General features: G+C 44.0%; 1 protein-coding gene across 2 annotated transcripts in view; it reads left to right on the top strand.

Moving 5' to 3' along the window:
* Positions 1 to 22,481, top strand: part of ARPP21 (cAMP regulated phosphoprotein 21) — a 381,834-nt gene that overhangs the window by 87,029 nt on the left and 272,324 nt on the right. Inside the window, exon 1 of one of the 2 annotated variants that reach the window (XM_053262076.1) lies at positions 16,986 to 17,158. The exons of the other annotated variant lie outside the window; for it this stretch is intronic. The gene's annotated coding sequence lies outside the window, so the exon portion shown is untranslated. Of the gene's footprint in view, positions 1 to 16,985; positions 17,159 to 22,481 lie in introns of those variants that run through there. 2 annotated transcript variants of the gene reach the window in all.

Here is a 22,481-nt window from a genome sequence, read left to right as displayed (position 1 = left end):
GAATCCCTGATGGGATGCCTTCTGTCACAACACAAATATTTTACAATAAAATAAATAATCTGCATTCATTTGAATGCCATGGGAAGAGACAGGATTACCTTTTTCGCACATTACCACACTGAAAAAGAGGTCAAGTACCCACCCTTTAGGTGAACGAACTGTTTTTATCACGAGGTTTTTATCAATTCATTCACACACATGGACGCACACGCACACACACACATAGAGAGAGAGAATCTTCATTTTAGCTGATTATAAAATACACAATTCATTGTGCAGCTATGATTACATCTACCAGATTTGAACTGTCGTGTAGCAATAATTAGTTTTCGCAAGACAATTTAAAGCTTGCGTAGTTTTCTCAATCGCTCTCTCTCCCCCTAGAGACAGCCAACTGTGTTTATTAGCATTCATAGTCTGTACTCTTGGTGCACTTTCCTGTCAGATGTTTGCTTTATTTGCATGCAGGGCCAAGGAAACTCAGATGTATTATTTAAAGCCCACCAAACAAAAACAAAAAACCCCACACAGATTACAAATAATTAACTATATACTGGACACCTACTGCAAAGGAATTGGCTAGTTGTGCCATATCAATATGTAAAACTGAACTCTCGCCCAACCAAAAAGTCACTTAACCCTGGAATAGTTTTTTATAACTACTTCTGTCATTGGTCCCTCCTCATTTTAATTCCTTGCACCCTGTTTTATTGCCAAACCTCGGTTTGCACTCCTTCACCATTCCCTCCCTGTTTCCCAGTCCATTGCCTGCTCTGCACTCACTTTTTAGCCAACCTGCTATTTAACTTTCCTATCTTCTTGGTCCTTTTCTCACTCAGTTTTCCAGTCCTCATCCTGTCCTACACAGGCTCTCCTTTTCGTCCCTGATTCAGACATTATGTTGTATGTGCCTACCTATGTCTGTAGTACATTTTTTTGTATGAATGGTCATACAGGTGTCTATTTTAAAAGAGACTCTGGTACAGGCCTCCTCAAATACAGGGTACAAAAACAGGAGTTTGCTTACTCCTATATGTGTGTTTAACATAATGTGTCCAGATGTGCATACGGATCTGTACAAGCATACACTGTACACAGATTGTACTTGTGTCAAACATAATGTGTGAACAGGGCTTGTATCAGGCCTTAACCCCAAGAAAAAAATACAAATACTGTTATTTCTGCTTTCATAGAAGATATTCTGTTTTATAGTTGCTTCCCTCACACAAAGTAAGCTTATATAGATTTAACTAAGAGTTTATTCTTCCTGATTCTGTTCAATACAATACCAATATGATTCAATACTGTATTGAGTCAGTTTCTGATATCTGAGGACACCCCCCGCCCCACAGAATCAGTCCTGGGAGGAAATGTTCTGATAGGCTTGCATCACTTCAGACTGGACTATCAATTCAGTGCTTTGCACAAATCTACTAGACATACTGTAGTCCTGACTGGAGGATTATTTCTCCTTTGGGTTTTTTTACTGTTAAAATGGGTACTGAAGTTGAAGCCCTCACTAATTAAAGAAGTGCAACACCCGGAATGTTGCTAGTCTGATTAAAATTAGAGCTGAGCCAAACTACTCTTTTTAGTGAATGTTTTCAAGAACACTGAAAGATCCCTTCCTTTTTCTGTGATGCTACTCCTTATCAAAATGATCATTTATTCATTTGCAATGTTTTCACTTGCCATCGGTGACATTATCACGCAGTCAAATCTGATTGCCTATGTGGTGTTGGCATATCATCATGTACACCTTGAAGTTTTTCACACCTGGCTCTTAGTTCACATTTCCTCCGGAATGGAGGTGTGTATTCACATATCGGCCAAATTTACCCAAAGTTCCTGCACGCCATCAGGGACCAAATTTACCCAAAGTCCTTGCAAGCTTCACACACAATTCGGGTTTTTCATTGCACATTAGAGTGTAGCCCAATTTATATCCGGGGTAAAAAAAATCAATTTTTTGGTATTGATTTTTGGGGGCAATTTTGAACCCACAGTAAAGCCTCACAAAAAGCCCACAGTAAAGCCTGATGTCTGGAAAAGCTCTGTGTGGTCTTTGATTGGGAGGATCACCAATAGCACTAATCCAAGAAGGAAGAAGAAAAAGAAGGCAGTGTGGGTGGGGGCAGGGAAATAGTGCTAGGGGAAACAATGTTACCAAACAAGTTCAAAAAAGATTGGAACATTCATATGATCTAAGGTTGTTGTTTTTTTGGTGGGGGGAATCCACCTCACTAAAATCGCTGGATTTTCTTTAAAAACCAAAGGTGGAGAATATTCAGAACAGTTCTAACTGCAAGTCATTTAGCTTCCCTCAAACATTTTGCCAGAGCTGGAACCTTTACATTCAGGGGCGTAACTACCATTAGGCAAGGGGACGCGGCTGCCTGGGGGCCCCCACGCTTTGAGGAGGCCCCCCGGAGGCAAGTCACATGACTCCCCAACACCCGCAGTGCAGTGGAAAAGCCAACCCCAAGTTCGGAGGAAAGGCTGCATGCATGCAGCAAAGTCCTTGTCTGCAGAAGCAACTCTGAGCCGGGAGCGCTCTTCCCCATGGGAGGGTGGAGGGACGGGGTTAAAGCAAGGGAGTGGAGTTTTCTAGAGAAGCTGGCATAATGGGGATGTGAGTGTGAGTGCACTATATATTGTGAAGTGTGTGTGTATCAGCGAGGGGCCCATTTTAAAATTTTGTCTCTGCGCCCACTCCAGCCTTGTTACGCCCCTGTTTACATTTGCCTTGAATTGCATTTTGATTGGAATTTGATGGCAGCCAATGGGTGCGCAGAACATTTGATGCAGATTTGAAGTCTCCTGCTCAGTCAGAATATCTACGGAATTTCAAGGAAAATGAAAAGAGCTTTGAAAGGACTGAAGACATTTCTCAGTTAAGTTCTGCACATCCGTGGGCGGCCACAAATACTGCCTAAAGCAAACGTCATGGCAAATTTAGAGGTTCCAGGTCAGAGTAAACTTTTGAAGGGTTGAGGGAAGCTAAAAGACTTTCAACATTGCTGACATTTTCAGCCATTTTCAAGACTTCAAGATTGCCTTGCCTCTTTCCACCTGATATACATTATTTGTGTGTAATAGTTATATGGTGGACAGAAATGCAACAGGTGGAGTTTTCCTTGTCCTGGAGGTGTAAAGGTGGGAGAAATTGCCTTTGTTGAACTTCAGCAAATCATGTAGTTCTTGGAGACTCTATTAAGAAAAAGGGAGTGGGTGGGGAGAATTCTAGCTGACCAGTAAGTATGATAAACATTCCGATGAGCATTTCAACATCCACTTGTAATTGTAACACTTTATTATGAAATGGCTATCTATTATTAACAATGAGTAGTTATTCTGAAAGGTTTATAATAAGCATTTGATGAGCAATTAAAAACTGCCAGCCAAGCACTAAGAGACAGCTTTGAAACTGACAAGATCAGATAAGTATAAAGGAGAGTGCAATCCCTAATTAAAAACAGACAGTATAAACTGTGTTTGCTTAGACCAGTACAGAAGAAACATTATAATCTCTTCTGTCTGATGCTCCAGTATGGGTTTCATTCGCCATCTGAAGAGGAAGGGACGTACAGTACAAGAGTGATGTGAGGGTCATGGAAAAAAGGACTTCTTCAAAAAGGAATCTACAAAAGTCATTTCTTCATTATTGATAAAAGTCAGTACTGCCCTTAGAGCAACTCTTCAGCTCAGAGTGGCTTATAACTAATAATAAACAGCATTTATTTTACTCTTTAGACAGTTCAAAGCAATTCACATACATAGAGCAGATTAGGGAAGGGATTGAGAGAAAGTGGTTTGCCCAATACCATTGCCACTAGTGAATTCATGTCTGAAGCAAGGGAAGTTTCAATTGGGAAGCTACACACACACACACACACACACACACAGAGAGAGAGAGAGAGAGAGAGAGAGAGAGAGAGAGAGAGAGAGAGAGAGAGAGAGAGAGAGACTTCAGATGATGCTTCATCTACTGACTCTAAAATACACAATAAACATATGGACAAACGAGTGTGTGCATAATTTTGCCCACCCAACATTCTGAGTCACCTTTCTCTAATTGCTGGGGGAGGGACCATTCACCCAAACTATCTCTCTGCACATGCTAGAAATAGAAGGGAGGGAGGACGTGCACAGTCATGGAGTGCACATATCTCTATGTGTGATCTAGGGCCAGTGAATCAACCAGGCTGCTGTTAGCCACAGCATTATACCAACTTCTACTTATGGGTTGTAAAGCACTGGATTTTTGTAAGGGCTGATTTTCAGTGTGAATTTTGCCATTTCGGGGCATGAAAGATTCCATGAAAAACCTCTACCTTCTACTTTGCTCACTTTCCCACACCTCTCCTCCACTGTTCCCTCTAAGGCATGTGCACGTGCATGCACTCACAAGTTTTCTGATGTCCGCTCAGTTAATTTTAGATCCCGCTCAGGTTGAATTAGGAAGGCCCCACTCTGAAGGTACATGAGCACACAGTGCCTTGGTACTGCTACCCAAAACAAAACTCATTCTGCACAGAGATGGAAAAAAAAATTAGAAGGACCACTGCTCTCCTGTCCTGATGTGCTGCTGCTTCATTGCTTGTTTGCTGCTGTGTTACTTGGAAGGTTGTGTTACTTCTTCACTTTATATTCACAGCCAATCAGGGATCACAAAGTGAACAAGATGATGCTATAATACCATGTAGCTTATCGGATTTGGCTATGTGATGATGACACTGAGAACAAATGAAGCCCTCACACTGCCCACACTCTGAGGGTATTCTCACGATCTGTGAAAAGCAGGCTAAGGGAGCTTGGGAACCACCAGGCTCACAGGCGAGCCCGGTTCCCCAAAGCGGGTCACCCACTTAACTACCCCTCTCCTTAGCCCAGGTTAGCGGAGAGAGTGCTCTGCTAATCCAGGTTTTTTGGTCATGTATTGCTGCAGTGTGGCTCCGTGCCATGGCAACTCATGAGGAGACCCCCGGCCAGGAGGCTGCCAGCAGCCTCCCAGGCTTGGGGGTCTCTCCAGCATGCCCCACGCACTTGCACGGGGCATCCTGGAACTTCTGGGCGTTGACCGGCCCCCGATCCCTGCAGCCCCTGCTGGCTCCATGATGGAGCCGGCAGTCCTGTGGGTGGCTGATCTGGCCACCAAGGACTGCCTTCTGCTTGTCTGCAAGGAGAATGAGCTCAGCCCGCTCTCTCTGCTAACCCCATAATGGTGAGTCTCACTGATCATGAGACTAGCCTCTCTGAATGGGGGAAAGTATTAGGCAAAGGGGGATTGTCCCTGATGTGGCCCTTGTTTCCCACTCTAGAATGGGAGAGAGTGTCTGTGTAGACAAAAGTCTACACCCTAAGCTTTTTTGCATATTTATGAAGATATCTACCTGTTGGTGAGGATCCACAGCCTTGGTTCTGCGTAATCAAACATGACTAGTTGAGACAGAATAGGAATAGGAATGCACACTTTTAAATACACACACCCAAGCACATTCTGCCTCAGCTAGCCAGCAATGTGTGACTGAACAGGGTCAAGGGAACATTCAACCAGTTGCCTCAGATATGGGGCCTTTTCCCTCCAATAGTCTCCCCTTTAAAAATATTCTTCGTTCTTTTAACAAAGATGTCAGACCATGTGAAAGAGGAGAGAGCCCCTCCCATCAAGGACATGATCCAGGGAATCTGGCAGCAAGGCTCAAGCACTTCACTCCTCGCAACACCAGAGGTGACTTTCAGGCAGAGGGGATTATTGGTCTGATCTTTACTGCTCTGCAGCACCACCCATATAATAGTCAGAGAGGTGTACTGCAGCTCCTCAGTCCATCCAGACCAAGTGATCTGATGGCTTTACATAACTGTTACTCTTGACTTAGTTCTTCAGTCTGAGCAACTTGTCAGATTACATAGGTGCTCCAGAGATCATATTACCTTATATCAAACTGTTGTGTTTTGGAAACCTAATCATCTGCTTGCCTGAACTAGATAAGATTGCCTTCAGACTTAAATTTGCAGCCCTAATGGCAAGGGTGTAGCTATAATTGAGTGGATGGGTTCAAAGAACCTGGGCCCCCAGTTCCACCCATCCCTATTTCCTTCATTATCTCCCTCACTCTGAGGGGCCACCAGAGAGAGGGGCAAACAAGGGCCCCCTCTCCCCTAACTATGCCCCTGCCTAATGGTTTGACTCCTTGCCTGATAAGAGGATTTCTGCCCCCCACCCACCTTTGATTACTATCCCTAAAACCTGGCCCAGGTCTGTCCTGAACCAAGCTACTTGCCTCTGGCCCCTCCAAAAGCCTGCTTGCAGATCTGGTCTCATCAGGTCATGACAAGTTGCAATTGCCAGCATATTTATGGCCTTTGTTCCTTATTGTGTTTTTGTTTTGTTTTTTAAAGCTGGGAGCAAAAACAGAGTAGTCTAGGGGAAGGTGAAAAGGAAAATCCTTATGAGCACTTCCATAGTTACAGTCAAACTGTAGATCTTCTGCTATGGTTGATACTCTGCCTGGTTCAAGATTCTCTGGGTCACTGTTTCCTCTGTTGTGTGGGCCAAGATTACATACTATGGGGAGACACATGGGTGCCACAATACCACATCTCCCCAGACATATGTATGTATTTTTTTTATTAACAGTTATATATCACTCTTCATTCTAGAACCCCAAGACAGTGAATATACCATATCACATACTACATGACATACTATACAATATATCATATGATGTCACATGGTGTTATCATTGTAGATTTTCCTCATCCCCGCGAGTGCCAGACAATGAAGCAGAGTGGTCATATGATAACTCAATGGCACCACATTGCACAATTTCCAAGTATATGTTACTGGGGAAACAGGAGGAGTAACACAGGTTTGCTGTGTTCTGCTGTATGTAGTTGAGCCTGACATTCTAGCTTACTGTCTGTCTAGCTACATGTATGTATGTATGTATGTATGTATGTATGTATTGTTAAATTTATATAACGCCTTTCATTAAAACAATTCCAAGGCGGTTTACACAGAATTTAAAAACAAGATTGTAAAAATGACACAATTAAAATATTCAGCTAAAATATAAAAGAAATCTGATTTAAAATTTAAAATACAAACACAAAAACAATACAAAATACAAAGAAGCAGCAGCAGAGACAATCATATAAAAGCCTGGGTAAAAAGCCAATATTTAACATGCTTTCTAAAAACTGTGATGGAAACCAAGGAGTGAATAGCCACCGGGAGAGCATTCCAGAGTCTGGGGGCAGCAACCAAGAAGGCTCTGTCCCACGTGCATGACAGCCAAGGCTCCCTCATTGTCAGCACCTGGAGCAGAGCCCCCTCAGATGACTTCGTCAAGTGGGCAGCAACCCTTGGGAGTAGGCAGTCCGTCAGGTATCCCAGGCCCAAACCATTAAGGGCTTTAAAAGTCAAAACCAGCACCTTGAATTGGATGTGGAAACAAACCAGTAGCCAGTGCAGCTCTTTCAAAATGGGTGTGATGTGCTCCCACCAGACAGCTCCAGATAAAACCCTAGCTGCTGCGTGTTGCACTAGCTGCAGTTTCCAGATATTCTTCAAGGGCAGCCCCACGTAGAGTGCATTACAGTAATCCAGCCGTGACATGACTAAATCATGGATAACTGTGGCCAGATCTGCCTTCTCAAGAAAGAGATGCAGCTGGCGCACTAGCCAAAGCCATGCAAAGGTACCCTGGCCATGGCCTCCACCTGAGCTTCCAAAAGCAGAGCCGGGTCCAGTAATACCCCCAAGCAGTGTACTTGCTCCTTCAGGGGGAGTGCAACCCCATCCAGAACCGGTAAAATCTCCTCATCACGACTGGCTCTCATACTAACCAACATTACCTCCGTCTTGTCTGGATTCAGTTTCAGTTTATTAGCCCACATCTAACCCACCACGGTCTCCAGCCCTGATTCAGGACATCCGCTGCTTCCCTAGGATCAGGTGATAAGGAGAGATAGAGCTGTATGTCATATGCATATTGCTGGCAACTCAGGCCAAGTCCCCAGATGACCTCTCCCAGTGGTTTCATGTAGATGTTAAACAGCATGGGGGACAAAACCGAATCTTGTGGGACCTCACAGGCCAATGGCCATGGAGCTGAGCAATAGTCCCCCAGCACCACCTTCTGGACCCTCCCCCCAAGAAAGGACAGGAACCACTCCAATGCAGTACCTCCGATGCCCATACTAGAGAGGCAGTCCAGAAGGATACCATGGTTGATGGTATCGAACGCCGCTGAGAGGTCCAGCAGAACCAACAGGGATGCACTCCCCCTGTCTAGTTCTCAGCGTAGGTCATCCACTAGATCGACTAAGGCAGTTTCATTCCCATATCCGGGGTGGAAGCCAGATTGAAAAGGGTCCAGATAATCCGTATCATCCAAGACCCTCTGCAGCTGGGACGCCATGACACGCTCTATCACCTTACCCAAAAATGGCAGGTTAGAGACTGGTCTATAATTGTCCAGGTTGGAGGGATCAAAGGAGGGCTTTTTAAACAATGGTCTTACCATCAGCTCCTTGAGGCACGATGGCATCCTGTCCTCCCTTAATGAAGTATTAATAATCACCTCCAACCATCTAACTGTACCCTTCCTGGCAGCTTTTATTAGCCATGAAGGGCAAGGGTCAAGAGCACACAATGTCACCCACACACTGCCCAGGATCTTGTCCACATCCTCAGGCTGCACCAACTGAAAAGAATCTAACACAATAGGACTAGATGGTACCAGAGGCACATCTGCCAGAACTGCCAAAACTCTGGAGTCCAAATCAGCATGGATGCAAGTGATTTTATCTGCAAAGTGACACGCAAACTGATTGCAGCGGGCTGTAGATGATTCTTCCCCCATTACTTGGGGGGATGTGTGCAGCAATGTCTTTGCTACATGAAACAGCTCCGTTGGGCTGCACTGAGCAGATGAAATGGAGGTGGAGAAAAAGCATTTCTTCGCTGCCCCCACCGCCACGGAGTAGTCCGTAAAATGGGCTCTAGCCCAAGTACAGTCGGATTCAGCAAGACTCTTCCTCTAGCATAATTCCAGCCATCGCCCAAATTGTTTCATCGCCCTAAGCTCCAAGGAAAACCAATGAGCCGAATGGGCTCCACCAAGCCGGAGAGGGCATTTAGGAGCAACCGTGTCAACAGCCTGGGCTGTCTCTTCATTCCAGAGATTCACCAGGGCCTCAACAGAGTCACCAGCTCTGGACACTGGAAACTTCCCGAGTTTCTCCCCGAGCTGTCTGGAAACCAAGCAGATCCATAAACGTCTGGGGGGCAGACCATTCTAAGCCATTTCGGAAGGGCTATACAAACCAAATAAAATAAATAAATTATAATAAGTCCACCACCCCTGCAGAGGGCAGATGGAGCAGTTAAACTAAACCCCACCAGATGATGATCTGTCCATGACAAGGGAGTTATCTCAAACTCCCCCACCTCCAGATCATTTATTTCTCTGTCAGCAAAAACCAGATCCAGAGTATGTCCTGCCATTTGGGTAGAGCCCAATACAAACTGAGACAGGACCATGGTTGCCATGGAGGCCATGAAATCCTCAGCTGCACCTACTAGGAGGGCCTCAGTGTGGACACTGAAATCCCCCAAAACAATAAGCTTGGGGGAACCCAAGGCCACCTCCTAGACCACCCCCACCAGCTCAAGTAGGGAGACTGAAGTGCAGTGGGGTGGTCGGTACACCAGCAGAATCCCCAGTCTATCTCAGAGGCCCACCCTCAAGGACTAACACTAGAAATTCTGAGCTTGTCTGACAAGGCACCTGGAAATGGGAAAGATCTCTAGATAGATGACTGCAACGCCCTCTCCCCAACCCTCCAGGTGGGGCTGCTGCATGATCTGGAAACCTGGAGGACAGAGCTGAGAGAGACCAACCCCACCCAGCTCAACCATCCAGGTCTCCGTCACACATACCAGGTCAGCATGCTCATCCACAATCAAATCATGGATGAGAGATGTTTTAGAATTGACTGACCTGGCATTCAGCAGCAGCACCCTAATCCTTGAGGAAGTGTTCTCTGAGCTCCCTGGGGTCACAGGGTTGGGAGAAGAGCTGGAAAAAGGAACTGGCCTCAATTGCCTGGACCGTTTCCCCCTGTAACGGCCTGCCCAACTCCCACTGCCATACCTCCCTCTGCCCGCTACCTGTGATATTGCTGCCCCCAAACCATCCCCACGTTTTTGCTCTCCCAGACACATCCCCCAGCCCCATGTGGCTTGATGGTTCGTTACTATAGTAACTACACAGAGAAAGTTAAGAGCACTAGATCACTCCTTTAAGACCTTCAAATTTATTACACAAAAACAGATAACAATACCTTGTAAAAACTTTGTTTAAAATGTTGTTAAAAGCATAGTAAAAATAAACGTTTCAGCATCAAACACCATCCTCGGTGTTGTTCCTCCATCTTCTGTGGATCACCTGCTTATATTGTTCACAACTTTAATTACATACACTCTGGCAGTAATTTCAATCAACAAATGAGGTAAAAAGGTGGGGAGGGAGAAGACAAGAGACAAAGGGAACCAAGGTCATACCACTGTGTGTCTGTGTTTCTACATTGCATACTGCTTAGTAGCCAATATACTTCACAGTCTCCTTTAACTCTTCCCTACTATTTACACTGGGTTTGAGTTTATCTATATATATTGCCTCTCTAAGCTTTCTTCATACTAAGCAATGCTCCACCTCCAATATATCCACCTTAATAGGCATTGTTAATTCCTCATGGTATTTGGTCATATGTACTGACCATGGCCTCTCTCTCTCTTTTCACATACTTGGTATCTGCCAAGTGTTCTTTCAATCTAGTGATTAACTCTCTAGTGATTTGTACCTGGCTTACCTGTTTTGAAAATTCCTTTTGTATCTGACAATTTTGTTAGATAATGTCAGAGAACATTACATAAGTATGACATTAAGGCCAATGTGGTGATTCAGTCAGCTAAGATGTTGAAACAACAGCTGGTGACAACAAGGTTATACATAGGAGATGTGACAAGACAGATTGCCCAGTATGTGAGCTGGATGAGGGGAGTTGTAGATTAAAAGGAGTGGTATACAGAATAGCTTGTAAAGAGTGTGGAGAGTTTTATATTGGAGAAACAGGAAGAGAGTTAATCACTAGAATAACTAAAACATTTGTTTGTTTTTACTATACTTTTAACATTTTTAACAATGTTTTCACAAGGTATTGTCATCTGTTTTTATGTAAGTTGAAGGTCTACTTAGAAGAAGTACTTGGGAGTCACCTTAAATATGCACAATGCATCGCCAGCTTATCAATTTATACGAGCACTAGATCAGTCCAATTGCCTTCACGTCCGTGGGACTGAAGTACTTAATCAGGACCCACAATGAGCTCCGTAAGTGCACTCAGGCAAGGAGTATCTTGTCTTCTTGGGGTAACTAAACCAATGAAGTGTGTGCATATAGGCTAAACGCTTTGCTATACAAATGATAAGCAATTCATATTCCTCAGTTCTACACTATTAATTTGTAGCCTTTGGTTTGTTTGCTATCTGCATTCATCAGCTAACATGCATAAAGAAGTACACAATTTTATAGTCACATAATGCATGAAGTCTGGGGAGGGGAGAATAGAGGAACCTAAATTTGTCAACTGACTCTGCTTTATGAAGAGGGGGGGAAACAATCTGTGATCAAATAGTGTAAACCACCTGTTGTGGCTTGATTCTTTACAAGTTCAGAAGAAAACAAAATGGTCTTTATTTTTAATATTTCCCTTTGGTTCAATGATTTCACAGCTCAGTTTTTTCATATGCTTGATGACATTCCAGGATCTTATTCTTGAGACCTCATGTAGGTTGGTTTGTTTACTCAGCAGGGCCAATTAATGACTTGTCATTCATCTGGAAATCCTTTCAGATAGCACGATTGATTCGACCTTGTCTTGATTAAATTATGCTTTTTTCAGAAGAGTCTAGCTTAAGATGCTTTAAAAATGTTCTGTTTTTATATTAGGGAGATACTAATAGTGTTGCTAGAAGACAGGTACACAGAGATTATTGCCTAATTAAGAAGAGAAAAATACAGTGGCCCACCAGTAAAAAAAAAATAAAAATCCCTATGTGCTGTTGTATATAAGGATATTACACCAGCATGCCATACCTAACAGATGGCTATTTACCTAACAGAGGTGGTTAGTTCTGAAGTGCAGTTCTGAATCTATGAAAGAGGAGATGGAGGGTGGGGCACTGAATCTTCCATCCCTACAGGTAAACAATGGTGTGAACATTGGGCAATGGTCTGACTTGGTGTAGTTACCAGAACGCTCTGTGTGTGCGTGTGTTTGCAACATTTATATCAGCAACAAAGCATCCCAATGCAGCTTACAGCAATTAAGCAATTTTAGCATTATAAGAACAAATTAAAAAACAAACCAGAGAATTAAAAAAAAACAAAAACACAACACACAGAAGAACATCAATAGCATATACAGGTGCTACATGTGGGGATGCAGCAGATGTGGGGATGCAACAGTGGGAAGTATACATGCAGGATCTTTTTGCACTCAAGGGGTGGGATCCAAGGGGTTCCGTGTGGAACACTGAATTTGCAGTTGAGCTATTTTTACCCTCCTTCCCATTGCTACTCCATGTGCGTCCCATCTCCACTCTTGAAAGTCAGGGGAACATCTAGCATGGGATCCAATGTGGTGTGAGGGGATGCAGCTGGAAGGGAAAATCAGACCTTACCAATGTGCACAAGGAAGCATTTTCTGCATGTGAATGGGGTTATTTTGTTCCCAGCCATGGTCTCCTATGTCTCAATGAGAGGGTTGAAGGAAAATGGGATTATTAAATACCTACATGAACATAGCTAACTGCTTCCAGGTTAATGAAACTAATTCATTGGGAATAGTTCACGAATATATAAGCGTAAAGGTGATGGAGTCTTCCAGAGATCTTCCTGTGCTAACCCAGCAAAGGTTGAGAGATCAGGAGCATCCTTCTTAGCAGGTACATGGGGCTGTTTCTGATGCCTGCTGATTTAACAAATCTAGCCAAGAGGCATAGGAAACTACGCATCCCATTCACTTGGTCAGTCATGATGTTCCTAAGACCCAAGGATGTGTCCCAGACTCAAGGATGAAACTCAAAGACCTCCCTAGTCTCCAGCAAGCCCTTCCTATGGCCAGTTCTCTTTCCATACCCCTGCACTTTGCAATAGAAATGGTAGAATTGGCAGGTCCAAAGAACCTGCCTCACCCTGCCACAGGGGCCACCTCGCTCATCTCCACCATCCCCTACAGGCTAGATTGTCGGCCATTCTGCCATTACTGTGGGCGGGGAGGGCAGGCCACCCCACTGTGCCTCCACCTTCCTCATCACCAGGGTAGAGAGCATCCTACCACCATGGCAGTGCTGCTATTGAGAACACGGGCTGTCCATGCCCTCCCTACGCCACTGTAACGGGGAAGGCTGGCTAGCAGTGCCTTAGATTATAAGATGAACCCAAACTTTGGAGGGCTTTGGTCTTGACTTTAATTGGTCATGGATTTCTGAACTCAGGAGTTCATGTTCCAAACTACCATCACCCAAGTCCCAAAATATACTACTATCAGTACTCTCTAGTATTTTTTCCATTCAAATTTTGACCACATATTTATCCTCCACAATAACTGCTATCTTTGTTTACTCCTTTTATATTTTTGTTTGACATTCAAATGCCGGTCAGTTTAACAATTAAGTTATATGCATATTATTTACCAATAGCTGTCAAAACAGCAATACACAACATTCAAATTAAATTGTCCCCTTTGCTAAGCAGGGTCTGTCCTCGTTTGCATTTGAATGGGAGATTACACGTGAGCACTGTAAGATATTTCCCTCAGGGGATGGGGCTACTCTGGGATGGGGCTGTTCTTCATGCTTACATGCAGAAGGTTCCAAGTTCCCTCCCTGGCATTACCAGATAGGGCTGGGATGGGCTCCTGCCTTTAACCTTGGAGAAGGCGCTGCCAGTCTGGGTAGGCAATATTGAGCTAGATGGAACAATGGTCTGACTCGGTATAAGGCAGCTTCCTATGTTTCTATGTTCAAAAAGATGTTCCACAGTGCATGTTTGATTCTATGAGGAAACAAAAAATAAGCAGAGCAGTGCCCAGTCCAATTAAACAAAGATATTTGGATGTAAACACTTCAGTGGTATTATTTGCATGTATGCCTAACCCTTAGGGATGTGAACGAAAAGGATTTTGTGTTTCCCCCTGAGCTCGAAACAAAATGCAAACAGCAAAAACATTTCGTCAGAAACAGTGGTTGAGCCAGCTGTTTTGACGGAACAAAATCTGAAATGTTTTGGCTATAGGGAATAATGGAGAAACCCGAAACACCCCATTGTTCCCCATGGGTGGCTCCTACTGTTAACAGAACTACCCTGGAGTGCTGGCTAGACATTCCAACTATGCTTTTGGCTTAACATGGGGAGCTTGGCTAGAGGGAGCAATTTGGCTTCAGTATAAATTTGAGCAAGTTTTGCATTTTGGAAAATGATGAGGAGACAGAAATACAGTTCATAAGTTTTATTGAAGGTGAAATAGGGTAGAGGAAGGCAAATGTTATGTGGGCAAGGCAATAAAATCTTAGTTAATGTTCTAAGTGAGATTCTTGCTGAAAGTAGTTTAGCTTAAAGTCCAAATTGAAGATAGGTTGGCTTGGCTAAGGTGCTTAGACCAGGCCAGGCTTAAGGTTTGCCGTGAAAAGTGGCAGAGAAGGAGGGAAAAAGAAGGGGGCAAGAAGGCTTCTCAGAGAGGCAAGAAGTTAGTTTACCTATCCTTGGTTTGGTGGTGCATTCATTGCACTTGCAGGTCTCCTCGGAGGAAGAGCAGCAAGACGGAAAAGGAAAGGAGTGAGGAGCGAAAGCTACCACTCGCTTTGAGAGCCTGTGGATAGTAATCCAAGCAGATTCTGAGATGGAAAGACCTTGAGAGCATGTGCTTTGGCTGGGGGTAAATACACTCAAAAACATGCCCAGAGGCAGTTTCCAAGCCATGCTGTCTACCCAGAGGATAGCAAATTTTGTGTAAAAATCAAAGAAGCCCTTTGCTACCTGAGCTTAATCTGGTTGAGTGAATCTTGGCCAACAATGGCAAGGTGAAGTTGTGCAAAATGTGTTACTTGGGTTGAAGGAGCTGTGCTGGATTGTATATCGGAAGAGCGGGGTACCTTTAGGACGATACGATTATACAGCTCCAGTATTGATGTGTTCATTTCCTTGAGTCCTTGCCAGCTGAGCTGATAATTCAAAAACGGGTTAGGAAATGCACCTTATGTCTTGTGTGACTCCCAAGGAGTGCTTTACCATTATCTCTGGTGGAAGAAAGGTTTCCTTTCTTAACTGATTCGCCTTTTCAGGTCTAGTCTGCTCACCCATTAGCGCCTTCTCTTTAATGAAAGAGAGGGATGGGGGTGACCCATTTGGTCTTTGTTGTTCTGACATGGGGGTGCATGGCCCCCACACATTACTCACACTGAATGACCAGCTGCAGGTCTTGCTAAATGCAGGCAGATGAAAAGTTCTTGAGCCCATGAACTGAAAACATCCAAAATGGAGACTGTGATCCCACAGTCCCATGCACATAGAGGGGTGCTTTCTGTGCTACCCTGAAGCTTTCTGTGCTATCCCACAGCTTGTCTGGTAACACTAGGGACACCAAAGTGGGTTTGTTGGTAGGACATGATGGGTGCAACCTGCCACCCAACCTGCAAAAGAAATGGGCAAGTGGGGAATTTTAAACAATTTTTTAATCTTTCCCCCCAAACCCCCATAGGAATTCCTCACAAGAAAAATGGAAGATATGGGTTACTGGGTTGGGGAGGTGGGGTTCAGTAAAAGGAGATGGAATTCCTCAAATGTTTAGGGGGGATCTGCATTACTCATACAAACTCTGTAATCCATTCTCAGCCCCAGTTATCTCAGCTGACCCCAAACTTAATTTCTCTTGTTTAGGGTGAAGTGAAACTATTCAGCTTCAAAGGTTTATTTTTTTGTATAAATACAAACCAAAACCATATACAAACTAATACGAAATTGCAATCCACACGTCAAAAAGATGGCAATAGATAAGTTGCAAATTAATAGACAGACCTGGACTGCAACTTTACACTCTAGAATCACCAACATTTGACAGGTGGATAGTTTCAACACATACTGTAGATGTTTGGTAACATGTTAATTTGAATGTTGTGTATTGCTGTTTTGACAGGTATTGGTAAACAATATGCATACAACCTAATTGTTAAACTGACCGGCATTTGAATGTCAAACAAAAATATAAAAGGAGTAAAAGAAGATAGCAGTTATTGTGGAGGATAAATATGTGGTCAAAATTTGAATGGAAAAAATACTAGAGAGTACTGATAGTATACGGTGTACAAACAGTAGTTGACAAAGATTATTACTTTGTGGGGAGGCAAGAATAAATAGCATAGGCTGACATCCTGAGTAAATTTACTCAAGGAGGTCCTATTAAAAACAAAAGGATAAATTCGGCATGTCCTTTTAATTTTAATAGGACTTCATTGAGTAAATTTAGTTAGGATGTTAGCCAGTCATTTACGAGAGAGAAGTTACTGAACATTCTTTAAAGTAATTGTATACAAAAAGTGTTTTCTTTTTCCTCCACACCTGCACATATGCAAATAATGGTTTCATTTGCAAATCCCTCATGTTCCTTCTTTCTTTTCTCTCCCCCTCCTCCTTTCTCTCTCTAGTGCTTAAGCAGGCCAGCAATAACATCTGTTAGTATTAAGATATACTGCCGTGGATTTCTCAGTTTGAAGCCCTGTAGCATATTGGTTACTCAGTAGCAAGGAGACAGGCTTTTCTGTCTACATGATCTATAATGCTCTTCTCTTAATTTAAGATGAAAGAACTATTTTTAGGCATTACCAATGACTCAGAATGCAGAAGAAGCAATTGTGTAACTGAAATCAAGCATTTAGAAACTCTGAGAGATACATTTTGTTTAGACTGCTGAACACCTTGAATAACAAGAGTATAATTTCTGTTCAACTGGTAGAAGATTATTAACCTCACTGAAATCAATTCAGATTCTGTACTTGTAGAATCGTTCTTTCACTGAGCTCTAGGAAATGGTAAGTAATATATATGCATTTTACTAGTAAAGAGTTACTACAGTATTTGATATGCAGTCTGCATCACACCCAGAGCTGAAAATTTTCCTTGGAACTGCATGTCGTGTTGTGTTTTTGGCTTAATCTATAGCATCTCAGCAATGAAAACGCAGCCATGATAACAGCAACCAGATTTACACAGCAATTATTATTTATTTATTTATTATTATTGTCATCATCATCATCAATTCCCTATGTTTGAGGTTGTAGTAGACTACAATATTTACCAACTCATCTTGGTATGTTTGTTACAGCTGATAATGTATTTATGTATTTTCATAGAAGATGTATGTGTGTGTATGTGATGTGCTTGTATGCATGGTAATAAAATGCAATGTGGATATGTTAGTGTGGCAGACGGGTAAAGAATACAAGCATTGGCCCACATGAGTTACAAAGACTTACTCCAGGATTTCCAATTGGTCCACGCTGCTGCGGATGTCTAAGACTAGCAGACTTGTGTAAGGGCGCAAGTGCACCAATACTTAACGTTGTGTCCCTGCACTTTGAGAGTGCAACTTACATTGGAAACAACATAAATTGCACTACCAAAGAGCTGATATACAACTTTAACTATTTACACACTTGTGTTCTTATGCAAGACTGTCAGCGCTTCCTTAGATGCCCACAACAGTATAGGCCAGTCAGAAACACTGGCAGAATTTTGTGCAACATGTGGGCCACTGCTAGAACTGCTGCTAAGTCTGCTGTCGATTAAAACATGACAGATTGCATTTTAGACGGATCCATTAGTCACTTATCCAAAAGCTACTGTGCAAGCTTGAATGTGTGTGCAAGTCATGCATCTACATATCTGGTATATGACTTCTATCTTTAGGGCACATAAGTCTCAAATAGGTATTACCCCACAAAATTATTAGTAAAATATATGGACAGCAATGTCACTAAAACATGAATAAGTATAGTAGGTGTAATGGATTCTTCTTAAAAGCAGTAATGTGGACTGAATTATCATGCTATGTATGAATAGCCTCACTTGACTCTAAGTGGGGCTGTTCAGCCATAGATGTATTACTTATTCAGAAGCATAGCTGTTCCCTGACTCTAGCATGGATCCTGTAATAAATATACATATATACTACAATAAATACACACATCCCACCATAAAAAAATGTGTGTTTATGGTTACAGCGCTTGATATTTTAATGCTACAGTTAAATGTGCTGTCTTATAATTGGAATTTTTTGTATTTTCCATTGTAGAATAAAAAATTAGCTGATATGCTGCAGAGTATTAGATTCTGAGGGGGAAAGACATTTATTTGAGAGCACTAACATTATTTTCTTCATAGCAGTATAACAACTTCTGGGTGATGAGACAGTGAAGAGTTGCTGCACTTGAGTAGTCCTCATCCAGTAATTGTAGCGTGAAAAATGCTAGGGTTTGTGCTAGTCAAAATTAACATCCTAGAATCTATGCAATAGGATTTCTCCTTTTGTCTATACAATTTCATGGGTTTCTGAAAAGAAATCATAATATTAATGCAAATGTTTTTAGTCATCCTTCAAAGAACAGGAAGTTTCATACAGCAATTGTCTTTTCCCCCAGCCATTGTGCAAATGAGCATTTTGAATCTCGTGGAAAGGTGTTCTCAAATGGAAGGAATTCTAGGAAACAGAACATGGTTTCTCACCTTTTCCCAAACAGCAGTCTGCTTAAGAAATATATGCAGCACAAGATTACATTAAACATAAGTAGGAGTCATATATTACATTCATCAAAATAAACTGGAGGAACCCCCAAACACTTGAATACATCCTCTATAATAAAGAGCTTGTGTGTGCGCCCGTGTCTCTGTGCCCGTGTCTTCCTTGGCCATTCTGGGCATGCACAGAGCGCATGCCCAGAACGTCCAAGGAAGATACGGCCGCCGGCACCAGGCGGCCATGTTGGCCAGTTGTTCGCCCGGCTGCGGAAAGGCCAGAGGTGGCCACTGGGAGGGCAGAGGCGGCGGCGGGTCCAGCCCAACCGCAGGGATAGAAGAGGCGGCGGGGGGTCTGGCCCGCCCGCCAAAAAGAACAGGGGCGGCGACTGTCCCTTGGGCGGTCCGGCTGGCTGGAGGCTGCAAAGCCATGTTGGCGGGGGGCGGCTCCAGGGGAGCGGCAGTGGCAGCCGGACGGGTGGGGGGGGTCTTGTGCGGAGCCGCCTCCTCCTCCTCCTGCTCAGCAGCAGCCGGCCCTCGGGTGGTTCCCAGGACGGCGTCGTCGTCCCCCCGGGAAGAGCCACCGGCAGCCTGCCGAGCGCCGGCAGGCAGAAGCGGGGACCGGCGGCTCCCGGAGAAGAAGACCTCCGCCCGCCCGCCCCTGGCAGCAGCAGCAGCTCCTCCTCACACCCAGCCCAGGGAGGGAGGCACAGGCAGCAGCTCAGCAGGGCGAGCCATGGTTGCTGCTGCTGCTCTGGGCGCCTGGCCATCGCCGCCATCCCCGGGGAAGTGGCCCTGCGCGCGCCTGCCCCGCTCCTGCTCCTCACTCCTCCTCCTCCGGGGGCAGCCCTCAAGGGGCTTCTTCGCGGCGGCCGCCGCTGCCTCCCTCCAGCGGGGCTCTGCTGCTGCAGCCAACAGTAGGCAGCCCCCCCGGTTTCATGAACCCAACTAGCGCCCGTTATTTTAACGGGCTTAAAAATACTAGTAGAGGTATAATTTTCATGGAGCATATCATTCACATGGACCAATGCCTGGCTGATTCACATAGTAGTTCAGTACTATTACTGATATTAACATCTCAGGAGTGCCCAGGGGCAGTGCCACACTCACAACCTAGCAATCACATAGATTTTTGTGAGAACAATTCATGTGAAAGCTAGCTGCCATGATTCCCGTGGACATTCTACATCAAGGCACGAGTTTGCAACAATGGCACCATCGTGTGAGTGCTGCTTGGCCATGAGCCCAAGACACCATATGTACAAACTCTGTGAATGTGAATTCAAATTGTCAGGGGCAGAGGTGCACCTAGGTAATTTAGCTCCAAAGACCTAAAGGTCTTTGGAGCCCCCACCCTGGCAAATTAAGAATCATCATGCTTGGTTGGGCAACCACACCACCCTGGAGAGACTAAAGAGGATTTGGGGGGCCCCGGGAGCTGTGGAGGCCTCGGACTTCAGCCCAGAAGTCCAGGGGTAAGAGCACCTCTGTTCAGGGGTTATGAAAGTTTAGCAATCAAAGGATTCTTTTAGTCATATATTCATTGCTTGTTGATATCTGAAGCAGTGGCATATCTATGTACTGCTAGACAAAATGATCCTTGATTGTACTATAATATACAATTCCAAATATTTTCCTTTGTCCTGTAACAGACATTTCCTAATAATTTCCTAATATTAGGAAACCACATTGTTATCTACGTGGACAACTGTTTTAGAGAGACAGTATTAGAAAGACATTCCCAGTCAATGCGAATTAATGGCCCACATGTTCCACAGCATTAGGAGGGCTGTGCGACATATTTCTGGCAGCCAAATAGCACTTTTAAAAGGAGAGGAGATCAGCAAAAATATGCTCCCCTCCCCATCTTCATGCATTCAGCTGCATGGCAACTTTCTGACTGAGCTCTGCAGCAGCCCTTATGCAAGGCCGCAGCTCCTGTTCCACCTAACACTGTGGAACGTGTACTATAAGAACTGTGGACTATAAGAAGTACCATACCCGTCATAAAGTAATATACTAGATTGCAATAAATCTTCACACTTGCAAGAAGTACAGCAAGTAAATAACACTTTGAATTTCCTGTATAGGTCAGACCTGCACAATGTGACCTGCCATTCTGAATGCAGCCCACTAGCTGTCGCTGCAACCTGCCAGTGTCTGGTTTTTGCTGTCCCAGGCAAACAGCAAAAGAAAAGAAAAACATGTGTGGCGGGGCACCACATATGTCTGGTAGGTTGAGGATAGTCAACAAGCAGGTCTCCATGCATAGGCACTGTGCCCACAGTTGAACTGGTTCAGCTTCCTATTATTCTTCCCCCCATTGGTTTAACAAGCACTTGTGAAACAAGGCCCAGGTTTCTTTGAAAGCTTTGTTATTTTCCCAGAACAGGAGCTGTCCTTACTTTTATTCCTAATTGCATCTTCCCCAATCCCACCTCATTAAGTATTCTCACAGGGCTCAAGTATAATTGAATGAAACCACCTTTCAGGACATATTTCAGGCGAACAAATATTTTGCGGTATAACATCACACAACAAAATGTAAATAATGCAATATAGAAAAATATAATGGAAGACTAGAGAATATAATATATAAAAGTAATGAAGTTTGCATTCTGAAAGCATAGATTTTGTTTCTGGTTGGTACTAGAAATGCCACCTTCTCCAAATCCAAGTTTGAAGAGACAACAGAACCACAACACATTATCCCATTTACAGCATGCATAGTTTACTCTCTGCTGGAATGCTGGTCTCCATTTTGAGATAGGAACATAGGAAGCTGCCATATTCTGAGTCGGACCATTGGTCTATCTAGCTCAGTATTGTCTTCACAGACTGGCAGCAGCTTCTCCAAGGTTGCAGGCAGGAATCTCTCTCAGCCCTGACTTGGAGAAGCCAGGGAGGGAACTTGAAACCTTCTGCTCTTCCCAGAGCAGCTCCATCCCCTAAGAGGAATATCTTACAGTGCTCATACTTCTAGTCTCCCTTTCATATGCAACCAGGGCAGACCCTGCTTAGCTAAGGGGACAAGTCATGCTTGCTATCACAAGACCAGCTCTCCTCTCCTCAATAAACCTGATGCCTTAAGTTAGATGTAAAATCAGTAGCGGCTGTTGCTAGTGCCACTGGGGCGTTGTCGTGAGGCACCTTTAACTCTAAATTACTAGGTGTTTACATCTTCTCCTGCCACACCTGAAAGCTGTTGTGAGCAGCGGTGCGCTGCCCAGCTTCCACTGCAGTGGAGGAGCAGCTGGGGGAGGCCATTTGTGTGGCCAGCAAATGCGGCGCTGCTCACAACAGCTTTCAGGTGCAGCTAGAGGAGCTATAAGCACCAAGTAATTTAGAGTTAAGGGTGCCTCTCGCTGCCCCTCTGGCGGCACCCGCACTAGCTGCTGCTGCGTAAAATGTTCTAATTTCAGACTTTTTGCACAGTCAACATACATATTATGGTCAATGCATGTACAATCTGTGTGTGCATGTACATATGGGTATGCACATACAGTCATTCATACATTACATTCCACACACTTACGACAGCATACTTCCTGTCTATTCTGCACTGAGGGGCCCTGTATCCAGATTCATTTTCTAAATGCATGCATGCATGCCATCAGAGGC

The sequence above is a fragment of the Hemicordylus capensis genome, chromosome 6, assembly GCF_027244095.1.
Source record: "Hemicordylus capensis ecotype Gifberg chromosome 6, rHemCap1.1.pri, whole genome shotgun sequence".
In the NCBI taxonomy this organism is placed as follows: Eukaryota; Metazoa; Chordata; class Lepidosauria; order Squamata; family Cordylidae; genus Hemicordylus; species Hemicordylus capensis.
The sequence above is the reverse complement of the archived record's forward strand: the minus strand, read 5'-3'. Positions and strand labels throughout refer to the sequence as shown.